The 25880-nt window shown below is 38.3% G+C and overlaps 1 protein-coding gene across 5 annotated transcripts in view; it reads left to right on the top strand.

The window, feature by feature from the left end:
* LOC145999917 (cyclin-dependent kinase-like 4) overlaps positions 1-25880 on the top strand; it is a 145401-nt gene that overhangs the window by 103333 nt on the left and 16188 nt on the right. The window lies entirely within an intron of this gene.

Below are 25880 nucleotides of genomic sequence, written 5' to 3'. Positions count from 1 at the left end.
CGGTTCTTTAGATTTTGAATGTCGTCGTGCTTTGTCACACCTGTTAGACATATTCCGAAATATAGTGATACGATTAATAGAGGCTAATAATTGTACACAATTAACTGTATATGCCAACAATCAAATAACAATATCACAGTCACTGAATACGTCCACCTACCAGGCAGGCAGCAGATTTCGTAGCAAGTTTGGAGACTCACGATTGGCCAATTACTTAGTATCAAATGATCAGTGGCCACTGTTATCCAGGCATGTCTGCAGCTGCCCCCTGCCCTTGATTTTACAACACATCGTCATAAGTAACCTTGCGATATAACCGATCTAGAAAATGTATTTCAACATTGTACTTGTGCCAATGGAAGTTTTATGTTGGAAAATGAAAACTTCTTTTTAAGTTTTCAGTCTAAATGCATCTACCGTACTACAAAAATCTAGGGGGCTTCAGCGCCCCTCCCCCTAGCCCCCTGTAGCGTCGTCCTTGCATGTTGGTATGGAGAGGCATTCCTTTAACACGTTAAATAAAACACGTTACTTTTAAAAGGGGATGAAGTACACGTACAACGTATTGAGAAAATCCATGTTTCTGAAACTTTCTGATCGATGTGTTGCAAAGAAAGTTGCCCAGTGTTCTCATTTACCATTTCATCATTTTATAAATCGTAGTAGCGTATAATTTTAACACAACGCATACTAAATAAGAATTACATTAACGAAAGAGTTAAAAAAAAAAAAGTAAAGTGTTCCCCTGTGCTTAGCACCACGCCATGAAGGTGTATAGGGGGTGTGGGGGTAACGCCCCACACTTTGTTGATCCGGTCTTGAGTGAGGGTGACGTGATCAGCATCACGCCCCTGACCGCCTTTACCCCCCAGGGTTTCCCCCAGGTACCCAATGTTATTCGACGCTGGGTGGGCGCCGGGGCCGCTTCCATCGTTAGAAAAGTTCCCGGATTTGAACCGGCCGGGGATCGAACCCGGGACCTTTAGCATGGTAGTCAGACGCGTTACCGACTGAGCCACCGCGGTCTTAACTCTTAACGAAAGAGTTAAAGAGAAATAATTTAATGATAGATTAAGTTTATTTTACTTCACTTTTCTGCCATTTTTGGCTAATCGCGAAGCCATTCGATGAGATTGAGGCACTATATTATTCAAATTTTAACATATAAAACATTTCTGCTTCTAAAATGACATACAAGAACGATTCTTTCACCTTTTACTGATATTTTCAAATCTCAGACTGCTATTCCAGGATTGAGATTAAGAAATGAAGCTATCAGTAATTTGAAAGCATTTGCTAGGCTAAAGTTTTGCAACGAAAACTTTCAAATATAGTGCATGGTTGAAGGGGCCGAGGTGTCCAATATGGAGCAAGTCACTACGCTACGCCAAATGCTTGCATTTGAATGAAATCAGTCTGAACTTTACATATCTTTTCAGATCAGTGGCCCTTCTCAGATGTTTCAGATTTGAGAGATGAACCTAGTAGACTGAAGGCGAGAGGGGTAATCGCCCCCTTCCTCTCCGAGAGGTCTAAAATATCGATCACGCCTCGACCTTGCCACCTAAAACGAAACAATTACTCCTCCCAACGTAAAAATAAATCACCCGTGAGCATAAGAATAAATAGTGTTACTTCTCTCTGAGGTCTAAAACTAAGCCATCAGTCCTGAACATGATGTTTAAAACTACAGTAAACTTTTTTAAAAATGTAAATGGCCAAGACATAAAAGTTCCTTCCTTCCCACGAGAGGAGGTTGTTCATTCACTCCACAGTTTGCAGCTTGAAGCCGCAAGAGCAGAAAACTGATGGTATATCGAGACGGTACTTGTCTGTCTCTAGTCTCGTCATTTCTGTCTTTCCACACAGAAAATATAAATTAGTAAAAGAAAACGTAAGGAGAGAAGTAAAACTTACCAGTGTTTTGATTCTACACCAGGCGACTCAGTCAGTGTTGCCACAATATGAGGGCACAATTTCCCTTTCCAAGGGGCAAAATTTCCCTTTTTGGACCAATTTTTCCCTTCACCTAAGCAAATTACATAATAATAATTATAATAATAATAATAATTAGTATTAGTAGTAGTAGTAGCAGCAGCAGCATTATTAGTGGTGGTGGTGGAATCAGTAGTAGTACGTACTTAAGTATTCCGTTGGTCCATGTTTTTTAAAACAATTCACACTTTAGCTTCACTTCCTGGCCAGAAATCCCAGGTTTGAATCCTGCTCAGAAATCCATTTAAAAATCGTTAATCCTCATCGTTACTATTTATCCAAAGATGCATAAAAGCAACGTACAATAAACTAAAAGGAGCAGAAACAAGTAGGAACAGCAAAAGAAATAAATAAAACAACATAAAGATGTGGATATGAAATTAGTAGTAATGTAGTAATGTAGAGTCAGATGACCCTAAAATTTCCCTGAAATTGTGGTATTTTGCATCAAAATTCCCTTTTCCCTTTTGGCTAAAATTTCGGTACGAATTTCCCTGTAAAAGGGAAATTTCCCTTCATGTGGCAACACTGGACTCAGTGCGGTGATCTTTTACATCAGGAGCATTAGTTTCCCGCGTGGTGGCTGCAAGCAGAGAGTTTGGTGCTTGCCAAAGGGCTTCTGAGAGAGTTTGCGGCCGTAAAATTTTTCGAAATCGAATGCGATAGAAACTAAATAGTGCGATAGAAACTAAATAGTGCGATAGAAACTAAACTTGTACTAAATCTTCGCCACTGATTTACATGTATATATGCCTTGTGTCCCTTGGTGCAGAAGGAAATCCAAACTCATCACAAACACACCTTCTACGGTTATACTACGCCAAACAGTGTCGTCTGACCAAGTCTAAATTTGTAGAAGGAAAGGGAGATTAGCGTAGACGAATTTCCAAGAACTTTCAAGGTGCATCTTTTCTCATGGCCGATGGCCTTTTTGACAGAAAGGGGTCATCAAAGAAAGCTCGTGTTCGGAAAGTGCACCGGAAGATATAAAGTTAAGTTGTCTTCTGTGCCCCTCCCCGGGGTATTGTTATTTGCGAGCGCACTTGCAGGTACAAAACCTGGCAGGCTTCAAAGTGAAACAGGAAACAGAAGCAGCGAATTCCTACGGGGATACTTGATTTGCAGAGACCTGACTGCGATGTCACGTGCTTCTTGATGTTAACGTAAACTTGAGTGCACGTTCACAAATCTAGTGCATTTTTAAAAAAAATATTCGGGGAGCAAAAAGACAATCTTGTCCCTACTCTGTGATTTATTCGCATCAAAGCATTTGTGGGTAGAGGCGGAAGAACCAAGGGAGGCACTTTTGTTTCTTGGCCATTTAGATTTATTAAAAGTTTACTGTTTATTTTAAACATCATGTTCAGGGCTCATGACTTAGTTTTAGACCTCAGAAAGAGGTAACACCATTTATTCTTATGTTCACGTGTGATTATTTTTTTTTTGCTGGTACATATAGCACCGTGCCATGAAGGCACATTTAGGTGAGGGTAGTGCCCACACATTCTCGATCACGGACATTTTGGAGGTGATGTGATCAGCACCACGCTCCGGACGCCTCCCCGGGTTGTCCCCTGGTTGGGAGTCCTTGCATCCGTATAATGTAGTTGTAGATGGATAAGAAGGAGATAGATAATTCCACCTTACACTTGATTTGCGGAGACGTGGATGCGATTCTTATCTGCACGTACTTCTTGCTGGTAGCGAAAACTGAATCCACTTTTATTTAACTAGTGCAATAATATTTTTCCAATTTTTTTTCAAAACGAAACATACGTGGGAAAAAAAATATAATCTCATTTTTAGCACGCGACCAGGGGGGGGGGGCAAAAATACTAATTTTGACCCCCCCCCCCCCCCCGGTTCCGACGTCCCTGAACGAATTGTGGACTGGTGATTCTGATAACGAATTATGGAATCGAGGTTTGGATAACTAATTCGGGACTCAGGATTCGGATATCGAATTTTAGACTCTGGATTCGAATAACGAATTGTGGGTTCGCGATTCTGACATCGATAAGGAATTGTGAAATCGGGGTTCGGATAACGAAGTGTGGACTTGGGATTCTAATAACTAATTGTGGACTTGGATTCCAATAACTAATTGTGTGGACTAGGGGTCCCAATAACTAATTGTGGACTCTGTTTTCCGATAACGAATTGTAAACTCGGAATTCGAATACTGAATTTTGAACTTAGGATTCCAATAACGAATTGAAGATTCGGGATTCGAATAATGAATTTTGAGCTCAGGATTCCAATAACGAATTGTACATTCGGAATTCGAATAATGAATTTTGAACTTAGGATTCCAATAACGAATTGTAGATTCGGGATTCGAATAATGAATTTTGAGCTCAGGATTCCAATAACGAATTGTAGATTCGGGATTCGAATAATGAATTTTAAACTTAGGATTCCAATAACGAATTGTAGATTCGGGATTCGAATAATGAATTTTGAGCTCAGGATTCCAATAACGAATTGTAGATTCGGGATTCGAATAATGAATTTTGAACTCAGGATTCCAATAACGAATTGTAGATTCGGGATTCAAATAATGAAGTTTGAGCTCAGGATTCCAATAACCAATTGTAGATTCGGGATTCTGTTGACAAAACACGGGGTTCGGGTAACGATTTGTGTATTCTAAATTCGAACAAAAATTCTGGAATCAAGCTCCAATGGAACTGCAGTCGTGATGGAACGCTGATCCCTAATTATGTCCAAATGTAATTACACCGTAGGAGCACCCTCTGTTCATTTTTCATCGAACTGGAAATGGAAGCCAGTGGGTCACAATAGCGTGTGTAACTTCGTCCTTTCTCCTCAGACGTCTCTTTGACTTTTCTCAAAGCAGGAAGTGGTCCCCTTTTTATGCTCTCGAATGAGTTATCGATCAAATTCCCAAAGCCCCTCCTCTCCCTCTCCCGCAGGCCAACAACCTTTGGGATCCTTTGTATCGTCTTCCGATTCTCTGCCGATTCGTCTTTTTTCAGTCTTGCTCTTGACAGCCAGAGCAACTTCCGCTTTCCTTGAGTGACAAATAATAATCAATGCATCCTCACATCCGCCTCAGGGAGAAACAATTGAAGACTCTCAACCATGTATCCTCTGACGTTTTCAGAAAGCGAAATTCTGTGATGTGTGACGTATATATGTTTTAAATTCCTCCACCAATAAAGCAGCAGATTCTTATTGGGTAACACTCCCGTCAACTTCAACGCTGGACAACTCTGAGTTTTCTTTTGTCCTGCGCCGATTCTCTGACCATCTTTGTCAACTCTTCCCAGCACGGATTCACAGTGGTGGCGTGTAGGAGGACGTGGGAGGGGGCGGGGCAGTTGCCTCCCACCACTTGCCACTTTTTGCCGGTCGCACTATGCTAAACCTTATCTACAAAGGCAAGTAAACTGTCTGCCCATTTTGGATATTCTATTTTGTTCTGTCTCCATAAATTTTACATATATTGCCCTACCGAGGCACATAATGTGTGCTTGTGTGTCTCCTGTACACACATGCTGGCTCTGCGACCGAGCGCCAGTGTTGCCACAATATGAGTTCACAATTTCCCTTTCCAAGGGGTAAAATTTCCCTTTTTGGACAAATTTTTTCCCTTCACCTAAGCAAATCATACAATAATAATAATAAGTATTAGTAGTGGTAGTAGCAGTAGCTGTAATTATTTTTATTATTATTATTATTATTAGTGGTGGTGGTGGTGGAAGCAGTAGTAGTAGCATTTCCTTTGGTCCATGTCCGTGTGAATAAAAAATGTTAATTTTTTCACATAGATGTCACTTTCATCGCTTCCTGATCAGATGTCTCAGGTTTGGATCCTGGTAAGGAATCCATTTAATCGTTAATCATCATCGTTACTATTATCCGAAGGTACAGAAAAGCGATGTACTTAACAGAAATATAAATAGATACAGGCTATATTCAAGGGAGCAGAAAAAAGAACAGAAAAAATGAAATTGTGAATATGAAACTGGAACGTAAAATATACTGTAATAATGTAGTCAGATGTCTTAAAATTTCCCTGAAATTGTGGTATTTTTAATAGAAATTCCATTTTCCCTTAAATTTCGGCCCAAATTTCCCTGCAAAAGGGAAATTTCCCTTCATGTGGCAACACTGCCGAGCGCGTCTGGTCGACTTTCGATCTCGCCACGGTAGTTCCCGGGTTCGAATCCCGGCCTGGGATTGGGTGTTCTTTGTGAGTGTCCCTTCATCAATTTCATCTAATCATCATTCATCCTCGTCGTCGCGATTAGCTAAAAGTGGCAGAAAAGCGACACTGAATAACAAAAATATACATATGCGTCTACGATGACTGTCTTGTAACGTAACGTTGTCGTCTCGTAGGAGTCCTGGATTCGATTCTCGGGAGAAACACATTGCAAAGTGATCCGGATTCTAGTCTCGAACAGCCTATCGGGGAATAAACAAAAAAAAAAGTCTTTTATTTTAATGACAGATGGAGTAGATTAGATCGTATAGAATTTTCTGAACGTGTTAGGTGTTTGGGAGGAAATGTATTGCATGTAAGTCCCCATGCAATGCATTATGACATGAGGGCATATCATAGGCGCCGACTACATGGGGCTTGGGGGGCTAGAGCCCCCCCAATATTAACGATGTGTGGGCAGAGCCCCCCAAATAATTTTGCTTAAGAGGATCTAATGTATTATTTTTCTTCTCTTGTAAAGTTTACTCTGAATTATGCCACATGAACTTAACTTTAATTACACATTTGAAATGTTCTAGACCATCAACTTTGGGGGGCTGAGACCCTTAAATCATCAGCTTTGCGGAGGCTATGACCAGAGACAGCATAACACATGACTTATTACTCTATACTAAGTATGTAATTATGAGTATTGTTAAAATTTTTACTAAAAAGAGTTTCAAATGACGATGTGCCTGAACTAGGGTAGTGGATGGAACGTTCGGGCTACAAATGGCTCTCATGACATTCAGAACGAGATCATTGAAATATTAGGGAGATCTCTTTTGCACTCCGTGGTAGCACATATTAAAAGTCGGGAGTATTTTGCTATTATGGTTGACGAAACTTGTGACATATCCATCCGTGGACAAATAATATTTTCCATTCGAACTGTGAATAAAACATTTGATATTTTTGAGGAGATCATGGGCTTTTATTAGGGATGTGCGGAACGGGATCGGGACTGGAAAAATTTTCAATTTCCCAACAAAGCCGGGAAATTTTCGGGACGGGAAATGTTCGAAATTTTTCGAAGCTCTGAAAATCTCGAATTCTACACGTCATTTTCACTTTAAGTGATTTCTGGATTAAAAACTAACAATTTACGATAAGTTCCAGAAATTGACAATGCAGAAAACGTCGAGAAATAACGACATTTTAAAATGAGCATTCGGTATTTCCCGACTGCTCGGGATCCCGACAAGTCGGGGAATCATTTCCCGAAGTCGGGATCGGGACGGGAATATTTTTATCCCTATCCCGGTTCCAACTTTTCGGGATCCCGCACACCCCTAGCTTTTATGACATTCCGAACACTGAGGCCAAAACTTAAAAAAGGGAGAGAGTGAGTCATTCATTAATTTATTTCAGTGATCAGAGCCCCCCCCCCAATAATTTTGACAAGTCCACGCCCCTGGGGCATATAGTGTTTGTGGAGATAGGGCTCCGAATATTCTTCACCTGAGCCATGGCACATGTGATGTTAGCGCCACGCTGGCCGTCTTTAAATCGAGAGCTGCCTCTAGGTTCTCAGATGTACAGGGAAGATATGAACAAAAATCGATAAGCAGATATTCATTCATTGATTCTAATGTTTTTCCTGAAGAGGATGTGAACTAGAGAAACCCACCTCGGTGCTCCGATTGCATGACGCTCTCCTATCTTCCAATCCCACATGTATTTGCCCCCACCTCCCCTCCCCTTCCTTTCGGAGCGTCCTCCTACCTGTTGCTCTTGCGATTCAAGGTCAATCGATCGAACATTCTTTGCACACGAGTGTCATAGCAACAGGATTGCTTTGTGGAGACATCGATTGTGCCCGTGTAAAAACCTATATGGCAATATGCAAAGGAATGAGTTTTTCTTAAAATTAAGTGATAAGATGATAATTTATACTGTTGTTTCTAGTTCAGCCGACACATCTAAAGAATATTTAGAAGGAGGCTTATATTTCATTTACTGACCTTTTTAACCGTTTTGGAAACATAGGATCTTCCTTGGTGAATAGACGTCAATGTCTCAGGAATAATAATAATAATAATAATGTATAAATTAAGATAATTATAATATAATTATATTAAATGAAATAAGGGAACGAGTTTACAATACCGGACCACTCTCCAATTTCTTTGAAATTTCGCCTATTCACTAATTGTGAGCTCCTAATCACGAATCTGCATGTAATAATTGGCGGTAGAGTATGGAAATCGACAAAAAGATGAAATAAACTATGTTTTCTTAACGTAACGTAACCCTACCATACGAACAGCAGCTCCACGGAACACGCCATTTTCCCCGAATGGGTGTCAGTTATCGCACAACACTTTAGCAACATTTTGTTCTGACGTCACGGGAGAGAGCTTTTTCATGTTAGGCAAGACAAGGTAACGCGCATCTTAGCGAAAATATTAATTGTTCTTTGTATTTATGCTAATGGAACCTAACCTAACAGGCCTAACCTAACCACGTAGGCATTCCTCGTCTGACGTCAATATTCAAGGTAGCCAGATTGTTGTGCGTAAAGGAAGACCATTAATGAATTGCGAAAGAAAGATGGTTCCGAATTGCTGTGTATGGACAATCACCGTGGAAATCGCAAGGTTATTTTACAAGTTCTACACGTAAATGTACAATTTTAACCAGTGACCGCCAAATATGAACTACAGATACGTCATCAGAACACCGAAATTAGTAAGTAGGCCAAATTTTATAGAAATTGGAGAGTGGTCCGGTATTGTAAACTCATGCCGAAATAAGTACTAATTAAAATACATAAATTAAAAGTATATTGTTATTATTACATGAATAGGTAAAAAGACGGTATAACAATAGAGATACTATAACAGCTCGTATTCATTATGTAGCTTATCTAGACCAGCATAATTTGTATAAAAACAAGTTTCCTGGCAAAGATATTAATGTCAAATTGATGAAGAATTGAATATTTATTCCATAACAAAAATGATGTTAGATCCATTTGGCGAAAAGTAAAGTTCCTGATTAATATTTTATGCATAGTATCATAAATAGTAGTGTGCAAGGATAAATCTTTGCCACTGTCCTTCAAAGCCGTATGATCCCAATGTAATCCTTGCCCTCCAATACGTTCAGAGGAAATTAATAACCACGGATTATGCAACACATGCTAAACAAGCATATTTTGAATTTTCATTAATTTTAGTACTTGGTAAGTTTTTCGGGGGCGGATCCCTTGGAACCCCCTAAATACGTCCTTGACGTCAATGGATTCTGTTTTTGCCATATGTTTGATCAGCAGCCAACTCTTTCTGTCTCCCTCTTTGAACCATAATTCTCCAGGTACTTATGGGCCATTCTCTTCGCCTCGTATACTAGCCGTTGTTCTTTTTAACAGCTACGCAATTCAAATTAGTTATAACTAAAGCTAGTGTTCTGCCGTCATGATTAATTAAGGAATAAAGTTCGAAAAGGTTTGGAATTGTAAACCTGATTTTAATAAATCAAAATGTGTCGTTATGTGACAAAACAATGTATCGTACGCTTTAGGCGGTGAAAGTACTACACAAATGCATATGTTAGTTTCATCTTTTGACCTTGCCAATTAAGCATTCAATTGCAGGATATTCTAACTGCATTCTCTAATTTATTTCATTATTTCGGCTTTTAATAAATATACCCACATGTTGCACTTTGTTGCTATTGTTAAGAAACAATTCGAATTGACTCATCCTATAACAGCAACATCTGCCAGCTATTTCCGCTAAGTATACTTTAACATTTTTCGAACAGGTATCATGTTGAGCAAGCAAGCACTGGCAACACTGAGGCTAGGGAAATTGTAGTACAAATACTTCCTAATGAACTACATAACAAACCGATTCTGTAATACGAAAAACATTTGCCATAACTTGCATTACCGTTAGCGTTACTTTGTTCAGCCTACGTTTTATAGAGAACTAATCTCCAATCATCATTCAATTACATGTATGACTTGTTTTTTCTAATCTCCAAATCCTCGACCGGAAAGTAGTCATCAATAGATGCAAGAATGCCGAGGAGACTTTATGTTACTAATTATTTCATTCTTCTCCCACCTGTCAACTATTCATTCTGGAAATCAAGGAACTATCTTAAGTAGAACTGTAATTAATTACTAACTCATAATCAAAAATACAAGTACAGTTTTCAAAAACTTTACAAATTACAACTTTGAAAAGGCAGAGCCATCTGTCGACCATTTTAGAATCACTCAGGTATTCAGACAGCAATAATTTATTCAACGTGAGAACAAAGGCGACTGCCGTCATACATTAAAACTGAATGTCAACGATGTACGACAAAGAGAATATTTTTCATTTCCAATCGAGGGAGGAAAGGAAAATAAATTTCCGAACCGGACATTCTATGTGGTTTGGAAAGGTCGAAAAAAAATCGTCAATAAAATAATACTTGTGTTTTGGGAAGGAAAAGAGAACGTTTACAGTTTGATAAACGTCCTATGCTCAGTTAACTGTATATTATGTTTGTCTGGATCAGGGCCGTATCAAGGTTTGTGGAGGCCCCTGGGCAAAATGTTTTGTGGGGGCCCCCCATTGTTTTATTATTTTTTGCTAGGAGCTTTATTAGCTCAATATGTTAACCACCAATTTTCAGCAGTTGAAATGGTAGACCAGATTTTAGAATCAGTAGTCATTCACAATCGAACAAATCGCAGATAGGTTTGCGGGGGAATAGCGCAGTAAAATAAAGTTACAGGACGATAATTGTAGCGCTATAGCAGCAGTAAAATTCTGCCTATTATGAAGAGTGAACACCGTAACTACAATATATAGTAAATACTAAGGGGGTTCAGACGGAAACAGAGAACTGAGCAGTAGACTGTACTTACGTACATAATTTATTATAAATTATATTATTTACAATTAAGAGTAAATATGTCACTACATATGCAAGGGTCCATCTGCTGGACAATTACCGACAGGTTCATTGTGGAAATTGTAGTAACTACAATTTCTTCAAGAAAATTCCCAAAGGCTTAACATTTATAGTAGACACACTTTTCTTGCCTCTTTCGCCGAAAATTCATCTACTATTTCATCGAAGTCCATATTGGGGGTTAGGCGTAGAGCTGACAACTCTGCACTGTAAAAAGACATGTCAAGAAACAGCAATATGAGGCCATGGATGTTCCCAAGGTAAAATATTCCGGATGTAAAATAGTCCCCCATTCGGATCTCCCTTTGGGAGGTCCCTGGACTAAGGATAAGATCTACATTAGGAATAAGGATATTAAATTAGGCACCTGGAATGTTCTGAGTCTATACCGGCCTGAGGCATTTCATTGTACAGTTTATGAGATTGTTAAGTATAAATTAGATGTAGTAGCTGTCCATGAAGTTAAGTGGGCAGGAAAAGGGAATTGTAAAACTAAAAATTATACTTTTTCTATGGTGGTACTGGAAATCATAATTTTGGAACAGGCTTTTTCATAAATAATAGAATTATCTCTGCTCTTAAAACTGTAGAATTTATTAATGATAGGATATAATATGCAGTTTTACAGGCTAGGTGGTGTAAAATTATTTTAATAAACATACATGCACCAACGGAAGATAAAGATGATAATACTAAAGATGATTTTTATACAGAGTTAGAACAGGTCTTTGATAAATTTTCTCAGTATGATATGAAAATTCTGTTAGGTGACTGTAATGCACCGATTGGCAAAGAAGAGACATTTAAACCCACGATTGGTAAAGAAAGTCTTCATGAATTAAGTAATGATAATGGTATAAGATTGATTACTTTTGCAACCTCAAAGAATTTAATTGTGAAAAGTGCCTAGAGGTCTACAGTTCCTAAATACGGCCCTGCTAGGACTTCAAAATCTAAAAGAAATATCAGTAAGATTTGCACCACCGCAGATCTGGCAACATTTCACGAATGAGATCTATATTTTCCGTTATCACTCATGGAAGCCAACCTTGATCGACTTTCCAACTGGAGCATGTATCTCATTCGCCAACAATCGTCCAGGCAGCATTCGTGCTATATTAACAATCACAGGCAGCGAACTGCACGCCATCTATTTTTCATCTCCGCAGGGTCCCTACTTAAGCAAGAACAAGGCGGCTGTTAGTAATTGAACCCCGTGTTATTCAGGTTTCCTAACTTTCGCCTCCTGACATGAACATTTTTAATTTTAGCTTCATAGCATGATGCCGTGGCTTGCTTTCAGCGAAATACGTATTCACCTGGCGAGTTCGAGGAATATTACTGTACAGATTAATGCTCTTTCTGGGGACATGGTCGGTGCGCTGATGTATTCACACACATCCAACACCCTCAAATTTACCTGAAAACTAATTTTATGCTTGCGGTAGCTTAAAAGCAGGAGATTCGAAGCAGGGGTGCCCATCCCCCCAAAGGCCCATGACGCACTCCCCCCAAAAGGTAGAACATCCCCCCCCCCGTTTATGCCGAATTAATTACTCAAATTATTTTTGTCACACAAAATTTACGGAAAAATATAATACCAGAGGTGCAACCAAAAAAAAATGTCTGGGGGGGGCAAGTACCTGGATAAACGTACCAATAATAATAATAATAATAATAATAATAATAATAATAATAATAATAATAATAATAATAACAACAACAACAACATTAATAATGGATTTACTACTACTACTACTACCAGTAGTAGTAGTAGTAGTAGTAGTAGTAGTAGTAGTAGTAGTAGTAGTAGTATCAAAGACGTTATTATCCTCATAAATTACGCAAAAAGGGGGTAGAAGTCTGTGCTAAAGCAATTTCACATTAGCTAATAATAGAAATCAAGCACACAAACTGTATTTTTGAATGGCAGAAAATGAATGATAAATGCATTCCGAAGATACATGCGTAAGTTTCATGTACAACATATGTTTTACACATATGCAACATGGAGCGACGTAAAATAGAAAATACATATGCAACAAGCTAACACTAAATTGTGTACGTATTCAAAGCTTATTCAATACAAATATTCAACACATATTATTTAAATACATTACAATTACAGAAAAGAAGTAGAATGCGAGAGAAGCGAGCAAGAAACTTTTTAGATCCAATTTTTGCAATTGAAAACAATATTGTTTTAATAGGGCGAAAATAATTTCACTGGACGCAATGGCATTCTCTCTTTTACAACTTTTTTTAGATCATTGGGCGCCCATGGCCGACTCCCGTCGCCCTTAGCTACAGCTCTGAACTTGACGAAAACGAGGAAAGCAGGTAATGCGAGCGAAGCAAGCAAGAAAATTTTACAAAATGTATTTTTATTTGCATAAAATTTGAAACAGAAGGGGGTAATTGCTCCTCTGTGCCCCCCTACAGGTGCCCTTGGCCTTCAATATTTGTCCCCCTTGTTACCATAGATTTCCGTCGAAGGTTGGGGGGTAATGACCCCCTGCCCCCTGAGGTTGCGTCACTGTATAGTACAGACATATTTAAGCAATATATGTTTTACTTTAGATACTTTAGGCTCACTGCCATTGTTAGTCAATGCACAGTTTGTCTGCTCGACTAACCTTGTATTAATGCGAATACCATGCCCCCCCTCCATCAAAACCGATTCTAAAGAAATAAGAGGTGGTGTTCCATTTCAACCCTATCGCCGCGATCACCCACAGGTAGGTAGAAAAACCACATAATAATCAAAACTAAAAATCAATAACAAGTCAATCAAACGATACGATCCCCTTCATTTTTATGTGAAAATATATAGAATTGGTGTAAAATCCCCCCCCAAAAAATCCCATGACGCAGGCGCATTATGAACCCCCCCCCCCGTGGGCACCCCTGATTCGAAGCACTGTGCAACGTACTTTAATCGAGAATCGAACTAGAGACCTTTGTGTGTGAAAGCGAAGTGGAAGTTCTACTGTTATTCTATTAACAATTAATGAAAGAATGAACTAAAGCTCACGTGAAATCATAGGCGTAACTTGGCGGGGGCAAGGGAACGTTTGCCCCTTCAAAATTTCCAGGTATATAAAAATGTACATGTTATGGGTATTTTTTAACCTTCTGGAACTTGAGCCTCATGGTCTGCTCCCAAAGTTAGCCCCCGCCCCCCACCCCACAGGTTACGCTGCTGTATGACATTATCACAAACATGTCACCGATGTAAGTTTACGTGTTGGTTTGTTTCAAGTCTACTTCCATTTATGCTCAGATAGGCTAATGGGGCCTGTACCTACAGTTTAAAGAAGAATACGAACCACTGTGCAATCAATGTACGTGTATTTTCATAGGGACCGAACCCAGGGCTCCTTGATTACAAACCGACAGCAATACCACTACGCCAATGAGGAAGTCCTGTATAAAATTTACAAACTGTATATATATTTTTCAATATAGTCTATTCTTTAAGAGCCTCTCCGATGGCTTAATGAAGGGGTCCTGCATTCGATTCCGATGGAGGCACATTTCTTTGACAATTCTGGAAAAGCGTATTGTTACAGAATTCTACTTTATATTCCCGGAACTGTTGTTTTCATCCGTTGTTACATAACGATATTGCCACTTTTCGCATTACGTCGTCATGGCTTGTGGGAGGGGCATGTGCCCCTACTTCCATCGTTAATCCGCCATGTTTTTCTTGCCTGTTGGGCTGACTGGAAGGACATCCCCCTTATCTCTTTCTGACGAGAACTCAAATCTCAAATTTATTGTTCTGCCATAATCGCAGCTTCAGTTTGTTTAAAATGCAATTCGAGTTACTCGTGCAAAAGGTTTCATCATTTTATTAAATATTCACCATATGAGGACATGCTAGGGCTCCATAATGATATCCTAAACATATCAGCTGTTTCGTTCCGTGTTATTTAACGTTTCTTGTGCACATACAATACATGCCCTTTGAAAGCAAAACTTGTTGCAAGAACATCGATTGACAAAGACATCAATCACAATATGGCTGCCAAGAAGAACGCATAACGTTGGTTGTTGATTTTAATTTAACTGTCTGACTCTACCAAAGCACAGACTATTCGGCTTTGAATTCAAGCTAAGAAAGAGGAAAGAAAAATCGAACGAGGTTAACTTGGTTTTATTAATGTGTGAATAGAAAGTAGGTTGTTTTTCACATCCTAGCCAGAATTTGACGTTTTTTTTTTATTCGCCATTGCAAACGACAAAATGAACGACTGGTATCCGGGCAACCGATCAATTGTCTATGTCTTGTTTTGATTTGTCTGTCTTTGTGTGCGGTCACCTGCTGGTTTCTACACAGTCGCAGCCGCAACAGAAAGGAGAAAGTTCACTGTGAAAAGTATTATTAGTATTTAGTATCCAGTGGCGTGACCAAACATAACCCACCCCTCTCTCTCTTATAACTTCTATTTCATCAATCTTAACACGTGTTCCATCTTTTCGAAAAGAATATAAGGAGGGGCGGAGTATAAGCAAGGACATACAAGAGAATGATTGGGCTACAGACTCTTCCCCCAAAATTCACGAATATTTTTCTTTTAGAAAAAGTAAACAAACCGAGTTCCGGTTTTGCATGTGCAACAAGGCAAACAAGATTTGCTTTTCGTCTGACTCTTCAGAAAAGAGTAAATGTTATGTAACATTTATATCCAAACCATGGGCGTCGGCAGGGGGGGGTCGAACCGGTCGATCGACCCCCCCCCCTGGAAATTTCCATCTACTTTTTTTTTCAATTTATAAACGAAGCACTTTATTTCACCTCATTTTGCGTCATTGTTTAAAAATGGTCTTGCAGGGTTGCTACTCTAGGACAATGATAGAATTCAAGTATAATTCCAGGTTTGTGTGATTCCAAAGTACCAAAAATTCTGATTAGGGGCCCCGGGTTTGGATCAAGGCCTGGACGTGGATGTTTGTCAGTGTTCCTTCATCAATTTCGTCACACACCCTCATATTCGCTAATAGCCAAAAGTGGCACAAAAGCGAAGTAACTAAACAAAGTCAATCAAAGTGAATCAATCAATCAAAAATTCTGATTCAATTCAATTAAACGGTATATATGTTTAATTTAAGGTGCGAAGTTTACACTTGCCGATTCACATATTCAGACTCGAAATATATCTATAAAAACAAATCACAAATTTTACGGGATAAACTAATCTACGAAAAATTGTTAATTATATAAGAATTTCGAACTTAAATTTTACCTAAATAAATTCAAGATATCTTATATTTCAATAAACTTCCGTCGTCAGATAGATTCTTCTGCAAAGTACACTAACAAAATAAACGTATTGAGAGAATTGTGTTATTTTCCTTGTAGCTTTCTTTCTCTTCCTTGATAAGAATATAAGCTAAACTGTGAAATTCCTGCCTCAGAGCATTTATAAATATGAATAAACTCAATTGGATTTGGATTAATAAAAGTTGCAATTTTTCACGTCTACTTCTCGGAGCCAAAAATTCACGTATAATTCTCGGAATTCAAGGAATTCCCGGTGAGTAGCCACCCTTCCTTGATATATCGAATTTGGTACGAAACTTTCATAATCTGCAACACTGAAACTCTGTTAATTTGTAACTTTCACACCTTTTGAAGCTTCTTATACTACTGCGTTAGCTGCTGCTACTGCTACTAATGTTCGGAGTAACTATTATGTAATCTTGGTTGTAACAAGTACTATATTATTCATATAATAAACTTATTGGATGCCAAAATAAACATAACTAAAACTGCTACTGCTACTGCTGCTGCTACTAGTAGTAGTAGTAGTAATAATAATAACAATTTAAAATACCGATATTGCAATAATTTTAAAAATGAACCCGTCTTTGACAAACTTTTACATACGTGTATGACACTGGTCTATATCAGAATATTTTTGAGGGGAGGAGGTGTCCTCGACATCTTCCATTCGACCCCCCTAGGAAAATTTCTGGCGACGCCCATGATCCAAACAACATCTAAGTAGCAACAAGATATTTCCGTATAAAACTTTCCCCCGCTTTCTTCTGTGTATTATGACGAAGGAACGGAAGTTGAGCGATTGATTTGCTTTATTTTACTTGGCTTTTGTGCGACTTCTGGCTAATTTGCGAAGATTGGAGACTCACAAACATCCATGCCCAGACCGAGATTCGAATCCGGGACACCTGGCGTCGAAGCGCGATGTTCTAACTACTCCGCCACGGGGCCTGGCGGAAATTGAGCGAGTCTGCGGCCGTGTCTGAAAAGTGCAAGATCGTACTTGAAGCGAGCATCCTCCGAGTATGGTCTTGGAGTGCGGTCTTCAAGTCGTGGACTGGAATGAAAGACTTTCGAATTGCACTTCGACTGCAGCGCCAAATACGATCAGTAGATAAAACTGAGTATTCGTTGTTTTCCTCGTGTTTTAAACACTTATTTTTCACCACAGATATCAAATAGCATTTTCAAATGTTGGTACACATACATTTCAACACATTAGAAGAACTATAACCAACAACTTGCTGGCCCAACGTATATCTATCTACCTGTGTCGCTGGCTTTCTACCTCCGTGATTTTAAACAAATGAACAACGAGTGCGGAAATCACGTGACCTAGTCACCAACCATCTGTACTGCGAGCTGTGCACTTGCGTACTTCTGTTCTTGGTGCTGTTCTTCGAACTGTACTAGGTGACGTCACTTTCGGCAAGACCATATAATTACTTCAAGTCTGTACTTTGTACCTTTCGGACAGAGCCTGCAACTAGCAAGTAGTACGGAAGTAGTCAAATTTTTAACATCCGAAAACATTTATGATAATAGCAAAATTTTGTCTATCTGCGAAATAATAAAGGGTAAATAGTACATACATAAAATACGTGTATTATATTAAAACAAAAAAGTTTCTTGACAAACGCTGGCGTACGGAGAACGGTGTGCGCAGCCGCTCCCGAAAGTTTGAGAAAATCAGAATTTTCAAATGAAAGCACTAAAGAACTCGGAAAAAAACAAAGTGGTAAATGCAATCTTAAAATTATATCCGATTACCATTTCAGTATTTGAACAACTTTAAAAACGAAGGTCAAAAATGTTAATTACGAATGTAACTGTGATATCCACCTTACAATACCAGCCCCATCCGAAAAAATCCTGCGTACTCTAGTGCTGCCAATGGTCATATTCGCTTAGCCATCGAATTCAATCTGCTTGTTTTGGCCAATTTGATTGTTTTTTTTCTGCATCTTTTGTGGCTAAGTAGTTTGACATTTTCATATTCTCTATGTAAGCGATTTGTGAGAGCATAGTATTGATAACGTTGCCAGGATCGAATGCAAATCTACATCTAATATTATTACGGAAGATGCAAGTTTTGCAGAGTGAAGATTAATGACACAGCGAATTCAAGTCGTCTATCTTATCTTGCCTGCAACTGCAAACTGATCTGCCTGCATGAAGTAATCAGTCATTCATCAGTGCCTGCTTTCATTTGAAGTACTTTTCGTTCCTTCAAACTAGCACACGAAAAATTACGTGAGATCAAGTTCCACTAATAATCCAAATTTGATAAATTTAGATCACGAACACAACTACACTAAATCGCAAAAGTAAATAACTGTTCTCAAACTGTATTTTCCACACAACTGAGGGGTACAAATCATATTAATTATAAAAAATAATAGTACAAGACACAAGGGTATAGATTACCCGACTGTTTTTGCGTCTACGCAATTGCTACACAATGTTGCCAGCACATGACTCTCAGGGGGTGCTCGTTGCTATGTGAAGTACGTATGCATTACGTCATCTGGGAGGATCGGGTTTGACGGTGCTCGTTGCTATGTGCAGTAAGTTTGGTGCGGGGTACATTTAGCTACTAACACGTCGCAAAAATCGGAACAAGCAGGTTGTTGATTTTGTAGCGTTCGATTTATTTTTATTGTATTTTTGTACTTGTAGACTGCAATCATGTCTAATTGTGCTGTAGCAAGCTATGAAAACTATAACCAGAAAACTAAAGGAAATGACATAAAATATCATAGATTTCCAGTCGATAATTGCGTAAGTAAACAATGGATTCATGCTTGTAGACGAAATGTAAAAAATGCAAGTGTGCAGTGCCAATTATTGTGATCTGAAAGCAGAATTTCTGTATTTTCCACCAAAGAACGTGCTGAAGCCAACTGCAGTGCCATCGCTAAAATTACATCCAATTACTTTAGTACCAAATAATTGAGGAAATGGTGTAGTTCTCCTAAACACTTATCTTCACAATATGCTTCGCTGATAAGGTTTGCAGATCTGTACGCTACGAAAGACACTCAATAAGGAAACGTGCCCTAAACAGGCTAAAGACTATGCTGCCAAAAAAGTGAAAATATATAGACGTTGGTATATACACAAACTGCAAGCAATGTTTCGTTGTTCGATCTATTACAAAGGAGAAATACACATCTGCATAATGAAGCAAATAAATTAAAGATTACAAACAACCTCTTTCAACCGCTTTAACCAAATAAAAAAGTTCAAAATCTAGAACGTAACCTAACTGACAGTACCACAAGAGAAGTCATCAATATTTTGAAAATGTGTTCAACTAGTGCGAAGTACGTAGTGAGCCTAACTGATTTGTTAAGTACATTTTATGTAAGTCGGATTTATAATTATTAACAATTTCATTTAACACAGACCGATGTTGATTGTGATTTGTATGTTCACATTATTGTGAAAAACGTTGTCGGAAATGGGCATTTCGAAGATCGTGTACTAACTTTCACGCTATTCGAAATGAACTTCACTTAGTACATCTTCAATTCGAGTTACATAGCGTTGTATGCACGATGGTAAATATTGCATAAGTGAATATTACACCCATCATTAAAATGTTTGCAACTTTGTTCAATTTTGGTATTTCACAAATATATTGTGAATAATTTTGTACCCTTGTACTCAATATAAACCAATGGATGTTACATTATTTCTTTGTAGTACATTTCTGTCAAAAAGAGCAAGATCTAAGATTAGTGTAATGCAAGTTACTTCGTTAATGTACAAATGTGTGTCGCATATCAGCCTTGGAGTATATTTTCCGGTTTTACAACTCAGACACACATGGAAATGGAAATGGAAAATCTGCGGACAAAGTCCTTTAACGAATGTTAAATGCACGGTCAATCATTGTGAGTTCATGTAACTTTTCTCCTTTATTGTTTAATTAAACTAAGATATTTTCAGCGATATTCTCAAAGCGTTTCATTTACCGTGTGATCAAAAATCTATTTCTATAGGCTTGAATTAGTAGGTTAATACATTCAAGTTTGATGTTCCTAGTACTCATCAAGTATTTCGAGTAGGTTAACTTAGTTAAATTAGTACTTGTACACTTCGACTCATCTTCTGCACGCGTTTGTATGTAAAGTTCTTAATACGAAAAAATACTTTTTAGAACTATGACAACGATAACTTGCAGCCAAATTTGAACCAGAGAAATTAAAAATATCTGTAAATTACAAACTGGAATTGCGTTTTCAAAGTCTGAAACTACTATCTTACACACTATTTCATCATTCTTCCTCCACATAAAACTTTTCAAATAATTTTTGCTTGTGGAACTTCGATCCGTACGAAAATTATTGTACAGTAAATAAATATATGAAGAAGGTTGGGAATTCTTTCGAATTTAGAGTAAGTATCAAATGCAGAGTAAAATTTTATCTAGATTGTATATTGCTTCTTTCATTTGATAACTTCAAAAATAAAGTTACATTATGGTGAATGGTAAAGATTGGATTTTAAGTATATCAGTATAATTTTAATACTTTCTGATGTTATGTAAAAATTTGAAATGTTCCTGGAAATGATTGCAACGTTCTGAATGAATAAGAAGGAACTATTTAGTCAGAAAACTAAATATTAGGCATTTGTACTGCGTTGTGTTAAATGTTGTAAATAGATTATACCGGACTACTATCGGATTAGAAATTACGGATATTCAAGTTTGGACTCCAATTAAAAGTTAATCAGTAGAACCACATAAAAACGAGTTACATCAAAATTCAGCTTATTCAATTCTGTGTCAATCTATAGTTACCAATTTATTTTTTTATTATGCCTTCTATTTTTATTATCGTGAGAACAAGATAGGATTATTTTTTAGTTTGGCAAACTATCGCTTTCTCTGAGATTCTATAAATAAAGAACGGGTGTTTTTTATTTATAGATTATATATTATATAATTTATTTATTTATTATCCAAACTCTAATATCCATAATTTATAATCCGATAGTACTCCTGTGACGTTCTATGAGCCCGTAGTACCTCGGAGGCCTATGTCGATCTCCTTGGCGTAGTGCTTAGCACATCGCGCTTCGACGCCAGGGGTCCCGGATTCGAATCCAATCGGGCAAGATATTGATTTGTCCTTAATGGGAAAATTGAGAATTTAGTAAATGTGATAGTATATGTGAAAACAAATATTGATTGATTGATTTGCTTCATTTTATTTCGCTTCTTGTGCCACTTTTGGCTAATTTGCGAAGATAGGGATGAGTGATGAAATGATGAATGAACACTCACAAACATCCATGCCCAAGCCAGGATTCGAACCCAAATCTCTGGCGTTGAAGTGCGATGTGTTAACCACTACGCCAAGGAAGCCGGCTTGTGGAAACAAAGAAAGAGATCGAAGGGGGGGGTACCTCTTATGGGTTTTCCTTTCATATTTAAAAAAAGACAGAAAAGCAAAAATAAACCAAATCTGTCTATCAATTCTTTCTTTGTAACTCTTTCACTATGCAATTCTTCTTTAGCATGCAACGTTTCGTATTAAAATCATAATACGATTTATGAAATGATGAATTCTGAAATTCTAATTAGAACACGGACAACCTTCTTTGTAATATCGATCATGTTTCAGAAAAATGAATTTTTACAATACTTTTGCATGTGCAATTTTCCCCTCTTTTAAATGTAGCATGTTTTAATTATGTCACTAATCATTAAAGGAATACCTCAATACCATCCCGAGGTATGATAATTAATATTTACCCCTCAAAGTAATGAAACACTTTCCCTCTCTGAAACTCGCATAGAAATGATAGCGGCCGTTTGCTTCTGCCCAGCCCCGAACGAACATAACCGAAGGGGCACCGAGCATAACCGATCCTCCCACATGACGTCACGCGTTCGTGCATGATCGGCAATTTTCGGATGGCGCTACCTTATAGTATATTAAGTTACCTTGCATGACTCTATGTAGTTCGACTCTCTTGAAACCAGAAGGTTCTGTCAGCGATATAAAAGATCCAACTTTGATAGGCTACAGACAGGTATGCACTTTTTTGCCCCTAAGGCTTGCTGTGTTTTGCTTCACCATTATCACCTACATTTCTGCCCTTGCTGGACACCAGTGACATAAAGTAGGATTACGTGTTAGGACCAACGTTCCGTGGTGAGGGTTTCAGGAACTATACGAAACACGATAGTTTGTTTCTTCTTCTTAAGAACAGATGAAGACGAGAAAAATGCAAGTTTATGATTATTGGGAATGAATGTACAGGTAATTTAGAACTTTTTCTTTAGAAAGAATTTAGCGATATTATTTTAATGCTAACGGAACTTAACCTAACTACGAGAGCATTTAGGTTTATTATTAGAAGAATGCTGAGGGACCTAATCTTAAAACATTTATGTGAAAGTAATCGCTACAACTTCACAGTATGTGTTACAGACGTAATTGCATACATAGCATGATGAAATCACGATAAAACAAAGACCGAGTTTGCTGCCACGCGCATCTCTCTTGAGGTTCCAGCAGAAAAAGAACGTGGCAGCAGACACTACCTTAGATTTAGGCGAACGAGAATTTCTCTCCCCCCTCTCTCTTTGGGGGAGGGGCCCTCTTCCTATTTCATTAACCACCTTTTCTTTATTCTTCTTCTCACTTTCCTCTTACTTAGGGTGACCAGACACATATATTCCAAAAAGAGGACAGAGCATAGTGAAAAAGGAGGACAAAATCATGAAAAAGAGGACACCGCAATGAATGGCAACACATTTGCCATTACTCATAATTTAATCAATAAAAAAAAAATCTTACCAACATTTTGCTCACAGATACTTTTCAGATGATCTCTTTCAATAACTTCTTCCTACCTTCAAGCTGTTAGATCAGCCTACGGCTGAACCTCGCCCGCTAAATAAAGGGGCCACAACCCCAGCGGTCCCGGATTCGACTCCTGGCCTGGGCATGCGTGTTCTTTATAAGTGTCCCTTCATCAAAATAATCATATCATAGCTCGACATACCCATCTTCGCGATTAGCCAAAAGTGGAAGAAAAGCGAAGTAAAATAAACCAAATCAATCAATCGAAAAGGACACACTACATGCGTTCCAGCAGTCTCAGAGGGCGAAGCAACGAGTTGGAATATAATGACTCGGATCGGGAAAGTGATCGTGTTGAGCTCCCAGATGCTAGGTGAGCATTGCTCGAATACTTAACGCACCCCAAGCCTTAAATGATGATCGTTATGTGTGGAAGCATTCTCTATGCAGCACATTTGCTATGGTCTATGCTCTTTCAAAAAAGGAGGACATTTACCGATTTCTAAAAAATCCGCCCGGACGCCGGACAAACACCTAAAAAAGGACGACATGTCCGGATAAAAGAGGACGTCTGGTCACCCTACTACTGTCATATTTATCTTTTCCCCTCCCTCCTTATCTGTTGATTAATTGGTTGATTGATTTGGTGTTTTAAGTTCACTTTGTGCACAGTAAGGCTAAACGGAACGGGACCTACAGTTTAAAGTGGTATCCGAACCATTATGTCTCTCCACGGGAATCGATCCCGAAACCCCTTCATCACAAGACGACGATCTTCTTATCAGTTTTTATTTAATTTCCCTCTCAGTTACTACTGCTTCCCCTCTCCCTTTCTCACCTCTTGCCCCCCTCTCTTCTTCGTTCTCTGGTTCTCCCGTTTACTCGCTCTCTCTCTCTCTCTCTCTCTCTCCTTGCAATTGCAACATGATTTGCAATTGAAAGAGTTTTCTGCCTAACCTAACCTAACCTAAATGAGTGTCATAGGTTGAATCAAAAGTTCTCGGTTACTTATTAACCAAACTTTTATTTAGACAAGACGGCTCGACCATGTGGAACAAGTTCCAAGTGTACTTAACCCTAAACATTGCCTCAAAATGCATATCATGACCTTAAATTTAAAACCGATCCTTTGAATCACGCTTCTTTCACCTGAAGGCTAAAGCTACTGATTTTGTGCATAAGAATTTTGGAAAAGCATACATGTTTTTCGTTTTCAGCTACCATCTGGTAAAAAATGGGTTGTCACTTGAATGTTGCGACAATCGATTGGAAAGTGTCAGTTCCCTTTGTGTGTACTGGTCCATCAGTTTGAACTGATAATTAAACCAACTAATCCTAGAAGACGTGGATAAAGTATATGTGCTCCAAATGTAAAAGTTGGAAATATGAATTATGTACTGCAGGAGGACAGTTAGAGGAGAAGGTCTAAATACGGGCGAAGGTTTAAATATGGGTTTTGGAGTTATCAGCGCTCCCGGGTGCTGCAGCCTGGCAGAGGCTATGGGAACTGGTTATCTGTCAAGGACGGAGGTTGCGGCGCCAATTCGCAAGAGAAAGTGGTGGTTAGTTTCGGCCGTGGACGCTGTTATAGAATTGCGACCTCCGAAAACTTTTTGCAGATATGTTTTAACTCAGCGTTTTCTGAATTCTCATCTGCTTTGTATAGGTTATGATATTAGCGGTACATAAAACAAATGTGGGCTTTTATACTGCCATGATTTGTTTGTGAAATATGTACCACAGAGAGCGAAAATAAATTGAAGAATTAAAATAGCGTGATGGTCTAAATATGGCCTATGACATGAGGTTTAATGCTGAGATCACATTTTCAACACATATTTGGATGTTTTTCTTAATTTCGATTTTTTCCATTCCGCATGATTTTCAAAACAACAGATTATTCATATATATGAATTTTATAATGTTTTAGCGATAAATGACTGTTCTTTTAAATTTTAATTGCTTTTTGTGATATTGCCACTAGTAGCCCATATTTAGAACACAATTTTGAAATACATCATTTTACCATGTGAAGATAATTATGTAATAAATGAATGAATATGACTTATTTTACTTCATGTTTCTGCCCCTTTTGGCTAGTTGTGAAGATGAGAATGTATGGTGATAAGATGAAATACTTAGATGAAGGGACAATCTTTAACACATGAGGACATCACACAACACAAGTCCCCCTAGACCCTAGAGGATTATACTGGCCATGGGTCCAGATGCCAGAGCCTTGTAGTCTGCAAAATGCAGCGCAGGGTGTAATATTTAGTAGGGAGGATGACATTTGGGTATCTTGAGAAATTACGTAACTTATAAAATTATTTATTGTGTCCAAAATAGTCAAGCGAAACCATTTTATATTATAAGTTTCTGTTTCATATATGGCGCAGTGGTAGCATCGTTGCCTTGTAATCAAGAGGTCTCCGGTTCGATACCTGGTGGAGGCACATAGTTGTTCGGATCCAACTTTAAACTGTAGGTGCAGTCCCGATTAGTCTTACTGTGTATAAAGTGGACTTAAAACACCAACTCAATCAATCAATCAATCAAAAGTTTCATATTATACTCAGACCTTGAAAGGAAAATGTTATATGGGGCTGGAATGTTTGGTCGAACCTTT

This window comes from Lepisma saccharinum, chromosome 16 (assembly GCF_977018435.1).
Source record: "Lepisma saccharinum chromosome 16, izLepSacc3.1, whole genome shotgun sequence".
NCBI lineage: Eukaryota > Metazoa > Arthropoda > Insecta > Zygentoma > Lepismatidae > Lepisma > Lepisma saccharinum.
This window is presented reverse-complemented; position numbering and strand designations above follow the sequence as displayed.